Below are 12,207 nucleotides of genomic sequence, written 5' to 3'. Positions count from 1 at the left end.
AAAAAAATTTTTTTTGAATTATATTTCTTTCACCCAGTAGGACAAAAAGGAAACCTTCCCATATGTTTTCTGCTTCAAGGGAGATGAAATGGTAAAGTATGTTCAGTTCATAAAGTACTGACTTTAAAGTTCAGATAGGAAATTTGATAAATCTTCTTGGAAGAATACAACCAGATAGTTTCATTTTGTTCCTTCAAAAGATAAATCATTTAGCCCTCCATATCATAATAGATGTCACTGACAGAAATGCAACCCCCCAAACTGAAAGTGTAAAAATGATTCAGAAGGAACAGAGAGTACAGTCCATACCAGACACAAAAGTGGATCATAAAAAAAAAAAAAAGGCAACTAATGCAGTATTAGCAACACCTCTCCCAGGCCTAAAGAAAGCCAAAAGAAGTTCCACTAGGCATATGAAATATGCTTCCCTCCTCACTAGGTCTCATTATATTAAGTTTCTCTTTTTAAAGCTTTTTCCTTTCTTGCTGCAAATAATCTCACCTGCAGCCAGGCACAAGTGGCTCTTTTCCTTTCCTTTATCAATAGCTGTAGTTCAGATGCATTTTTTCCCTTTACTTACACCAGCAAAACTGAGCAAAGACCAAGTCTAATGCCCAGAGATTTTTCCCTGTAATCATACTCACAATGCAGCTGTAAGAAAGAAGTTGTGACTACTCCCTGCTTCACACTTAAAAATTAGGTATTCGGACCAAAAAGTCTATTAAGTAGCAAATATTAGGATGCTACTCTTACCACTGCTCACAGTTTCAAAAAATCATTTAATCCATATGCTATATCTCAGTTAACTCTTAGTGAAATTGTCAATCAGAGAGTAGTTTTCTGCCCATGTATATCTATATCATTTATTGCCACCCACTTACAACACACAGTTGACCCACCAAATATTTAAATCTATTTACACAAAGCAAAGGAAACACATTTCTGTCAAACTCAGGACCACCAACACACCAGCAAATTCCCAGCTACCAGAGTTTCAGCATGGCCAATTTATAAATCCAGAAGTCCAATATTAACAGATAAAATCAAGTGTTTATTGAATATCAGAATTTCAAAGGACTGCTTAATATGTAAGCAAACTAGAGGGCTCAAAGAGCCGTTTTACAAGTGAATGCTGAAATCCACAAACCCATGTTATCCCCAAAACTGGGCATAAACAAGGTACCAAATACTGTCTGTTTAAACAGCACAAGTAATCATCAATGTACTTCCTTTTTGTTTAAAGATTGATTATTTGTATTTTCAGGATCTTAAGTTTTCTTCCATACTGACAGAACAAACCAAACATAAATCAATTACAATTAATCTCCTTACTGCACAGGATATTGCCAGGGATACACACTCCTAGTTGAGAGGAAAAAAAAGCACATCTCAAATATACTTAATAGTCCTTACATGCTGACACAATAAGTAGTATATTTCTTAGAGAAATGTAACCCTCAAATAGAGAACGCAAGATTTCTAAACCAATCCCCACAGACCCCAAGAGGAAAGAATCTACTTTTTGGCCGTTTGCACCTTAAAAACAGCTGACTTGATGTTTCAGCAACTTAAGAGCTGTTTTTATACGCTGTTTAACTGGCTGTGCACCAGATGCAGCGTAGACAGCTGAAATAAAAACGCCACCAATCACCTCTACACTCAAGAGTTACACTCAGAGTTAAGCTCTAGTATCAGGCTAACTATGTCACATGTAGGCCCACGCACAGGCCTCGCATTTCTTTTTGCATCAAGTGCAGCACGTCAGTTCATTAAGCACAACTGCTTACCTTCTTCTACTCTTAATGGGAGAGATCAAGTCAAACCCAAGCTTGAAATAGCTTGAAGAGACCAAACTATAAGCTCCACTACTACTACTGCTACTGGCTGCCCAACTTGCACTACTACAGGGGCCTGACCATATGGTTGCGCAGGTACTAAGCCTTTAAACACCTTGTATTTTACATGAACAGTCTCAAAAAGGACTTTTCACATTTCAACTTTGCAGAAAGTATGTACAAACATAAAACACATGTTTTTATACTACTAGCAAAGAGTGCTTATAGTGCTTTATGTTTTCCAGGCTTTAAGGGGAGGGGAGAAGGGGCACGTGCATTACGCATTGGTTTTTGTTTTGTTTTTAAATCTACTTCAGTCTTGAAAACGAAAACTTATTTGGGGGAAAATATCTGAAATCAAACACTGAAAAAAACTAATTCACATACATTAAGCTTTAACACCCACCGGTAAGAACAATTTAGGAATAACAAGGAAGATAGTTCAGCTGTCACAACAGTGGAATAAATATAGCACAAGACTCTTTCTAACCTTGGCTTCTACAGCTGAAGAGTCAAAGCTTTCCAAGAAATCTATACTTTGCGCTACATTTCCACTTGGAAGAGGAGACAGAGCAGGCTTTGAGCCTGGATGAAGTAAAAATTAAGGCTGCATGCGTTCATCCACAATATAGAAAGTTATGATTCTTTTAAAGAACTGTAAAGTGAGAATTTCATCGGAAAGCCAAGCTCAAATATTGGCTTCCGTGACCAAGAGTTTATTTCCATACTGACCTTGAACTTCCTTATCTTAAAATTGTGGTCTAGGGCCCTTAGCCAACTGAGTGTTGTTGTAAACATTTTGAAATGTATAACACAGTCAACAACATAATCATTTCATTAATTGGAATTAGGATTCTGAATTCTAATGATTCTAATCTCAACTTTAATATTATTCCATGAGAATTTCCTAATATTATTCTACAAGAATTTCCTAACGTTATTCCACAAGAATTTCATAATAAAACAAAGTACAGAAGAACAGAAGATTGGGAAGGTGCCCTCTCTCTTCTCCTGGGAGATTCTTTTGTGGTAAGGAACATGTTGCGTTTTAATACACAATAGCAGAGCTTTCCTATTGGGATTAGAAGATGCACCTAGGAAACTTTTTCCTGTGAACTTTAAATAGTTCCCAACACCAAATTTCAGAAACCCAAGTACCCTTGCAAGGAACCTCCTCCTCCAAATCCTCCAGAAGGTCTCACCCATCCTCCCTAGGCCCTAAATTCAGCCCTTGCACATGTCCTCACTCCAACCCCAACCCTAAGAGTACCCAACAGAGGAACCTGAAAGCACCAGTATACTCAAACAGTTTCCAATTCTGGCATCAAATTGCTTTTGTATCAGGATCTTTATATATATATATATATATATATATATATAAAACTATATATGACTGGAATGACTATGGCTATTCAAGCTCATCATGCTTTGGACTCCAAGGAGGCTTGCTGTTGATCAGGTTCATGTGCTGAAATATCGCCAGGTTCCCCCAGCACAAGAGCCTCAGGGAGGCCTGGAAAGCACAAAGCTGAGAGCTGAGTGCTACTGCACTGCTGAGAAGGGATCGTTTGCCTAATTTTCTTCTGACGCCGCTGCAGAAGTGAAGCCAGAGCCACCTTTCTTATTCACATGCTTTTGATCCCAGCCTCTATTTTCAGTGCCAGATATGAAGAGACTTCACTCATTTCCTAGTTCTGATACTGCTAAAACATCAGTAAATGGGAGCGAGAGTTAGGTGTGCATACTCCACTCACTAACCTAAGCAAGCAATTTTCAGAACATTAAATGGCTGTGTCCAAGGGCATCTGTGCCAAACACAGGGCAAAACTATGCACTGGGAGAAGAAACAGCAGTCAGGCTGATTAAAGGAGATAGCAGTAATCCATAACAAGTATGCAGCAATTACCACATTTCAGATGCCAAACAAAATTCTTTTTTCTTTAGAATTACATCCCTGATCAAAAAAAAAAAGGGGGGGGGGTTCTATACTTCCCCTATGCAATTTCTCTGCTGCTTGCCCTTGGAACAGGATTATAGGACTTCAGAACATTCAAAAACATTTCACAAGTAGCATATAGGAACATTCATACTGAAAAAACATCGACCTTACTGACCTAGACAGAACATTAATAACATCTACTTCAATATTTTAAAGATGCTGTTGTTGCCCGAAGGGTTCCAGCATTAGTTGTGTGCACAGACTACTGAAAACCTGCATCACACAATGAAAAAGCAAGCCAGTTACTACTAGATTCCTGCATATTGAGTGGGCCACCAGCTAAATGCTGTGCTAGCACACCATCCTGTACCTGAGCAGGATCAAATACACCCAGACCACCCCAAATACGTACTTGAAGAATGTTTAAGAAAGGTGAGAGCAATGCAGGAAAATCAGCAACAACCCTGGTAAAATCACAGCATCGTCAGCACAATAACAGAAAGTAACACTCAAAAAAAGTATATATAATCCAATCTAAGCTACTTGCGTTACATGTTTACCACAAACAGTGGTAAAAAAAACCTGCCTGTGAAGAAAAAAAAAAAAGTATGAAACACTTTCAGTGTGAAGATTAAAACAGAGCTGGGAATAAACGAAGAGCTGTCACCTACCTCTGCTGGGTCAGATGTACAAAGATGGGCAGTAGCTCTCCTACTTGTAACATCCCAAGCAGTTGCAAGATATTGAGTCAGAAAAGCGGAAAGTCCCTGTGACTGATATGCAGATGGGCTGTAAAAGGCCATCCCACTGCCTCTTTTGCTTGTACACCAAGGAATCAACATCTAAGACTAAAACCCCAGTTAAAAAGAAAAACACACAACCTCAGCTATTATGACATCTGATGAAAAATACTAAAATAGCATGTACCTTAAGGTGTTGGTTGGTTGGTTTGTTGCACATGCTTTGTTTTTTCATTTTAACATGAGGAACAATCATGGGTTTGGAACAAGTTGTTTTTTTTTTTTTTTTTTTTTTTTTTTTTTTTTTTTTTTTTTTTTTTTGTTCTGATGCAACTGCTTGCAACAGCTAGAACCTAGAAATTCCCCGTGGAAGACATTGTGAGGCCAGAGTTCACCCTAACACAAAGTTTGATTTATGGATGTCCAGGCTTATGTTAATCTTACTTTCCATACACCCTGGTTTGCTTTAGTCTTTTTAAGGGCATCCTTTGCCTTTTTGCTTCTAACTCGTGCGTACAATTGGAGAGACTGATTTTTGTAGCAGCTAGAAAGTTTGAAGTTTTGCCTTTTCTTTTGCAGTCAAGGGTATTACAGGGGTTATTTAGCTCAAATCTCACCAGAAGTTGTCACGCTGCAGGATAATATTTAACTTAAATCTCTAAAATATGATAAAAACTGTAGCAGTTTTCTAATGATGTACTTCAGAACAGTTTCAAGTATTTTAATTACTGCTCATCTCTTCCTTGACAGGTTAAAAAGTGACTCCAAGTACTGCCATAAATATATTTAAGCAATTTTTGCAGCTTCACAAACAGAAAACTGGGCATTAGAAACTTCAGAGGCTTCCTTCCTGAGAGCTGCCCCAGCAAACAAGGTGAAACGTGGGGAAGACAGGACTACAGCCATCGAAATAAGATCAGTACACCTTGCATTTATTTTGCTCAGTGAACTTCTGCAGCCCAAACGTGTGACTCCCTTTCCTCACCAAACAAGCTCCTCCAGCTTTCTGCATGGGTAAAACAACAGCAACAGCAGCATTTCACAGGTAATCTGATAACCGATCAGCAAGACCACCAGCAAACACACGTTTTTTTCATGCTCTTTCCTAAGATCTTCCACAATTATGACTGAGCACACCTATAATAGCACCTGCAATGCGTGTCTCCCAGCACAGAGCAGAACTTCATGAGAAACAGACACTGTGTGCCTATGAGACAGGGATGGCATCCTGACTAGGCAGCGGGAAGAGAAAGAGAAAAGAAAACTATTAATCCATGCATGAACTGAAAGAGTGGAGCAATGGGATTAATTAGCAGTATACAAAGGAGCCGAGCTGCCCTCATTTATATCAATTTCACTCCATTGAAATTAGTTAAATGAAACTCAAAAAAGAAACAGGAGAATTTAGCTTGGGATGAGAACGAGCCTTTAACTACTGGAAATTCAACAGCCAGCTTTGCAAACAAAGTCAGAGAGATAATACTCTCCTGCCAAAACAAAAAAGTACGTGCAGACTCAAAGATTGCAAGTGCTTTTTTGACTTCTGTACAAAGCGTACTACACAGAGCAACACAAAGTTTGCCTGCATTTTAAAACTGAGATAATAAGTAAAATTATGTTAAAAATATTTTAATCGGGGTTGCTTTCAAACTGGCTCTGTAAAGAAGTTCAAACGTCAGAAAAAGCTGTACAATTAAAAACAGACTAAAAAAAGCATTCATGTGCATGGGGCAGAAGAGACAGAAAGTTGACACAGCAAGAAAATTGCATCACTGCTGTGAACTCACTGCCCACATTCCTGCATAATCAGAAGGCTCATTTTTGCTGAGGCCACTTTGGAGATATTTCATCATTTGCATGACACCAGCTCTCCTAGCCAACTTCAAAAGACCGTCACTGTCATTAAGTCATTTGCTTTTGGTTAAAAAAAAAAAAAAAAAATCAACAACCTGAACTTCAAAAAGGCTGAATGAAGCTGAGCCATCTGTTTGGTTTTGCATTAGTGTGAGACCAAATGAAATGAAAATGGTATCTTTAACCAGGTCTTTATCATCACCCCCCTAAAGCACCTTACCCATCCTCTGTACATGTGGGTCGCTAAGCCCAGTAATAAGGATGTATTTCTAAATACAAGCTGATCAGCCCATAACAAAATTAGCAAGTTACAAAGGTACAAAGGCTGGATGGCATATCTGTAGATGTTTTAACTCATAGGTGTTAAGGTACATATGCATTTTCTCTTCAAAAAAACTTATGTAAGCATTTTCTCTTCAACAATATGAACTTATAGACTGGGAGAAGCCATCTGGTTTCTCCTGCTGAAAGCATTTCGATTATGCATGCCAGAGACTGAATATTGGGAAAGAACGAGCTGCACTCCTTCCTCAGGCCACAAAGTGAGGGATATCCACGTGAGCACCAGCGATGCAACCCACTGCCAGAGATAAGCAAACCGCAGCCCCAGAAGGGGCCACCCGCTCCTTGCCTTTTCCCAAACAATGGGGCAGAGCAGGGCGAAGTGACTGCCTTCCCAGTTCCCAGCCAGGCTTTCCCCTCACCAGCTCAGGCAACCCTGCAGCCACAGCTTCTCACAGAAAGCTGGTCAATTTTTTCTGCATCACAGCAGCAGATCCAATACAGTGGAAGTGGTTACAGCATGCAGCCGGGGACAGCAGGAGCAAAACCACGAGGCCAGGAACAGCTGTCAGGTCAATTCAGTCAAGCGTGATGCAGAACTGCACCTCCCTATTTTCCCCAGGAAGATGAAGGAAGCTGGGGAAGCTACCTAATTACATGAGGCAGCAAGGAAGTAAAAGCTGACTAAAAGGGCAATTGGTTTTTATTCAGGCTCTCAAGATAATGATTTCATTTCATAAAATTCAAGAGTCATGCCTTCTCTTTCAAGTTTGGCCACAGAAGAAGACAGGAATAACTATCAGCTAAGCCAAATCTTCTGAAAAAGGCACAGAAAGGGTAACCCTTAACCCCAACAGATTCTAGGGAGGGAAAAAAAAATAAAAAAAAAATACAAAAAACCACAACAGACAAGAAAGTCTCCTTTACATATCCTAGACAAAAATACCCCTCACCACAACCTAAAATTCCCACTTAAATAAAGACAGAGCAAAAGTTCAAGAACTTCAAGCTTTCTGTTGTAGCCACTGTTGACAGCACAAGAGCGTGGGGGGGGGGGGAGTTTTTCAAGGCTCAGTTTAAGTGTTTAGCACCCAAGGTGGCTACAAGCATGGAATATGAAACACTAAGTACAGAAGTATAATTCAGCTGCCCCTGAATGATTAGGTCTTGGCTTTATTTGTTTAGTAAAAGCATACAGATGACAAAAATGACCTCCAAATCCACTGCTTCATAGCGTCCATGTATTTTCTCATGGTATTTTGTAATGTGTTCTGATTTTTATACAATTTAAACCACTTCATGAAACACAGTCTAAACAGTCTGTAATCCTGAGAAGCAAAGGATATCCACCTCCATTAGCTACAACTAAACCCATACTTCATCTAGCAGCATGCACCTAGAGGAACACATTTCAGCATTAAAATAGCACACTCATGTTTAAAATCTCCAGACTACTGTAAAAAAAAAAACTAAAAGCGACACGTAAGAAGAGTAAGTCATCAGTGCTGCAAGCACCAGGATCAAAACACACATCAGCTGTGAGATACCAACTGCTTTCAGACCAGAACACCCACCAGGCTGCACTGCACTTTTTTTTCCAAGCAAGTCAAGCTTAGTGACTGAATTGATCATGTGCACACACAGTCTGTGTGCAGAATGATTTCCTCATAGCCCACGGGACTTTATTTTTTGGCAAAGAAAGGAAAAAAAGGAATATCATGCAAGTAGTAGAAGTTATTGAACCAGAGGTTTTGTCCAGAACTACACCACTGAGTCCCAGGCAGCTTCTGAGCGATGAACTGCGCAGAACAAACATATGGCAAAGCACGCGAGCCCAGTCTGAAAAACAGGACAGTGCTAATGCAATTAAAACTGGCAGAGGTATGCAGAGCTGTCAGCTTGTCTGGCTGGATAGCACAAGTGTCAACAACAGCAGCAGCAAAGTTTAACTTACCATAAAGCCCTTTATTCTGAGCGAGGTTTTCCAGAGATCTTCATGGAACTTGAACAGTTTTCTGCAATTCCTGCTGGCTTGCAGCAACTATTTCTACACTTTCCATAAACAGTAATTATAGATTAGATTTAGATGCCTTCTATAAGGTAACAGATGAAGAGAATCGAGATCTAGACAAGAAAAACTGCTTCTAACCCTTCTTGGTTTATGCTGCCATTACTGCAAATATTTGCAGATCCTTATAGCATTTATACAGGGCCATACACGATGCTTAGCTTTCAAAAAAAAAAAAAAATCCAACTAAATGTATAAAAAAAGTTTTCTTACAAATATGCAATGCTTATGTTAAAAACCATAGCTTTCAGGAGTACATAAATATACTTTTCCATAGAACAGGCCAATAAATTTCTCTAATGGAGGAGTTATTTTGCATTATTGTACTCCATCTATCAGTACACAATCCTGGCAGCTCCCAGATGAGATGTGCAGAACAGTGATCCTGAGGGTTTATCAGCTGCTGGAGAAGCTTTGTTGTAGAACTATTCTCAAGAAGCAGATAGAGACAGTTACTGTAAATTTTCTGGGGTACAGAATGTTTCTAAACTACAGGTGTTTGTAGGCTTTGGAGCCTTCACAGAACTTTCCAAGGCAACAACTAAAAGATTTCATTTAATACACTAACAAGAAAGGGCCAAACGGAATGATTAATAGGCGGTGCCAGCAATTTAATTTGCAGAATAGGAAGCAATATATAGCAGCAGGAGCAGCACTGTAAGTCTTATTTTAGCAGCAGTGTTCATTCTTGGCTGCAGAACCACAGCTGGCACCTATAACTTCTAAAGCAATATGCATGAATGATCAGAGTAGTATGCCCAGGCACCAGCTCACAATATCAAAGGGCACAGGAACAAACACACCTAAAGATTACGTATTGGAAGCTAAAGAAAACTACAAAAACAAGAAAAAGAGGACTAAGCTGGAAGAAGAGGGAAAAAATGCATACGAAAAGCTGAGAAAGTCAAAGGGAAAGGTTCGGATTCCAGGCAAGAAATTATTTGTAGCTTATTGCTTATAGAACATTTACTCGAAAAATCTACAGCAGCAGTGTGAGGCTTGAATTCAAAGCACACAGTTCTGCAGTTTAAAACAGCCCTTCTTCCCACGCGTTTAAAAAAAAGAAGTCCTATACTAAACTCACAAAAACAGCAGGGGAGAACCTTGACATACCTTCTGCCATCACAGCTCTATCCAAAAACCAAAGCACAGCACATCGCTCCCGGGAGGTGCCAGATTACACATCAAAACACCCACACTGCCATTAGGGGTGTCTGGATGATCAGATGTCTTGTACTTTTATTGACAGCTTTGCTAGGAGGTTTCATCTGAAAGCGAGCCATCAACACAACCGCACGGGTTCCAAAGAGGAAGCCATTAAAGCAGCTTCCATATGGCCCAGGATCGATTTACGACCTTCTTCACCTTTACAAAGCACCTCTAACACACCGCCTGACCACCCTACACAAACACATTCCTCACTCACGGACCCACGCACACCAATCCAGCAGCAGGAGGCAATAATAAACTCCACAGGAGCGTAACAGAGGTACTGGTAAAGCAGAAACAGGTTTGAAGGTGTATTTGTTCAGACAGCAGCGTGCATTCATAACAGGCAGTGATCCCACATTCCCATTCTTGCCCTGCTCACCATAACTATCGCCTCCCTCAGGGACTTGTCCTTGCGTACTTACAGCCGGCTCCCACGCCTGAATTCTTCCTCAGCCTCATTTACCTGGACATAATTCATTACTAATCAGCATGGCCTCTGCTGTACTCAGCAGAAATACAGGAGGGGGAAACTACAGAACCTAAGTCAAAGCTGTGGGGGTGAAAGGGGAAAAGAGGAAGAGAGCAGAGTCAAGATGACTGGTACCTTCTGTAACTTGTCTCAGTACGTCAGGAGAAAAGCAGAAAATCTCCTTTCTGTCACACCAGTGCCCAAACCAATATTCACAACACCAACACACACCTGCATCTTCCCATGTGCTCCCTCTGCACTGCAGGTTGTGCCCTTGAGCTGCTGCGTGCTCTCAGAGGCAGCCAGAAGGTATACAAGGAACTGTATCTAAAACGCAGTTGTCAGGGAATGAAAGGGGAAAAGAAGGAAATGAACAACTCGGCATAGCGCAGGATTGAGTTTGTGGGAAACAAAACTGACTGGAAGCCATGGATTCCAGGCAGCCATTCCTCCCTCACTTTACTGGAACAGAAAGGAGATGTACTGGGGGTGTCCATGCCTTTCCAAGCCAAACGAATCCCCCAGCTCACCCCTCACACTGCCACGTAACTGTGCAGCCCCATAACGTGGTCCTGCCACTCCAGTAGCATTTCATGAGCTGTGCTGTGTTTGCAAGGCCTCAAGACTAAAGCTTGTCGAGCTTGCTTTGGCTGAACTTCTCCTAACCTGCCTGTAACTTTTGCTTGATTCAGCTGTGACAGCAATCTTTCTAATTGACCAGGTGTCTATGCCTAATTGGGCTTCACTGCTGTTTACCCTGGCATGCTGCAACCACAGCTTGACACAGAGGGCAGTGGCAAGCAGTTTCCCTTGCAGAATGAGGTATTCCCAACCCTAACACAACGTTGTAGCAGAGAAATACAGGCCTGATATGAAAGCAGAGGCACTGAGAGGTGGAGACGCAGGCACAGGACATAAACAGATGCCTCATAGAGAGCACAGCACTGGACACCCCCAGCTCTCCAAGGTCAGCTAAAAGAAATACATACCTGGACAAAACTGCTTTTAGGGTAACAAACAGAACAAAGAAATTGTATTAAATATAGGCCACCTTTCAGGTGTTTGGATGTAGCATGGAGCTGCAGACCAAGAGCAAAGACATAAAAGCATGTTAGCAAGCATATGAAAATGATCTCATGTTGTTCCTACGGTGAGGAAGACAAAACTATCAACACGAACGCTCATATCGCTCCTTGTGAAGGACACCTGATGCTGACAGCTCGCCACAAAAGCTCACCACCCCCAGGATGAAACCACTGAGCTTATGGCTTGGAGCAGCAATGAGATGGTAAGCTTTTTTAACTGCATCGTTGTTCCTTCTTTCTCTGTAACAATCGGATTTCAGTTATTCTAGCAGTAAGCTTTTGGCTTCTCTTTTAAGCTTCCTTCTTCTAGCCATAAATGAGATTTTGCACAGAGCGACCAAGAGAGGCCTGAGCCTGGTAATTTACAGACACACAGAAGAGAACAAGGCACCTGGTGGGCACTAAGGCTCTCCAAGTCTCTCCCACACACCCACCACTACCACTGGAAGGGCCCAGGAGAGCAGCGCTTCAGTATCCAAAGGCTTCTGCATGATTCTGGAGCACAAGTCCTATGAGGAGCAGCTGGGGGAACTGGGGGTGTTTGGTCTGGAGAAGAGGAGGCTCCAGGAAGACCCTATTGCTCTCTGCAACTGCCTGAATGGAAGGTGTGGGGAGCTGAGGGTCGGACTCTTCTCACAGATAATTATTGATAAGACTAGAGGGAATGGCCTCAAGGTGTGCCAGGGGAGGTTCAGGTAGGAAATGAGGAGACATTTCTTCTCA

This window comes from Oxyura jamaicensis, chromosome 1, assembly GCF_011077185.1.
Source record: "Oxyura jamaicensis isolate SHBP4307 breed ruddy duck chromosome 1, BPBGC_Ojam_1.0, whole genome shotgun sequence".
Classification (NCBI taxonomy): Eukaryota; Metazoa; Chordata; class Aves; order Anseriformes; family Anatidae; genus Oxyura; species Oxyura jamaicensis.
This window is presented reverse-complemented; position numbering follows the sequence as displayed.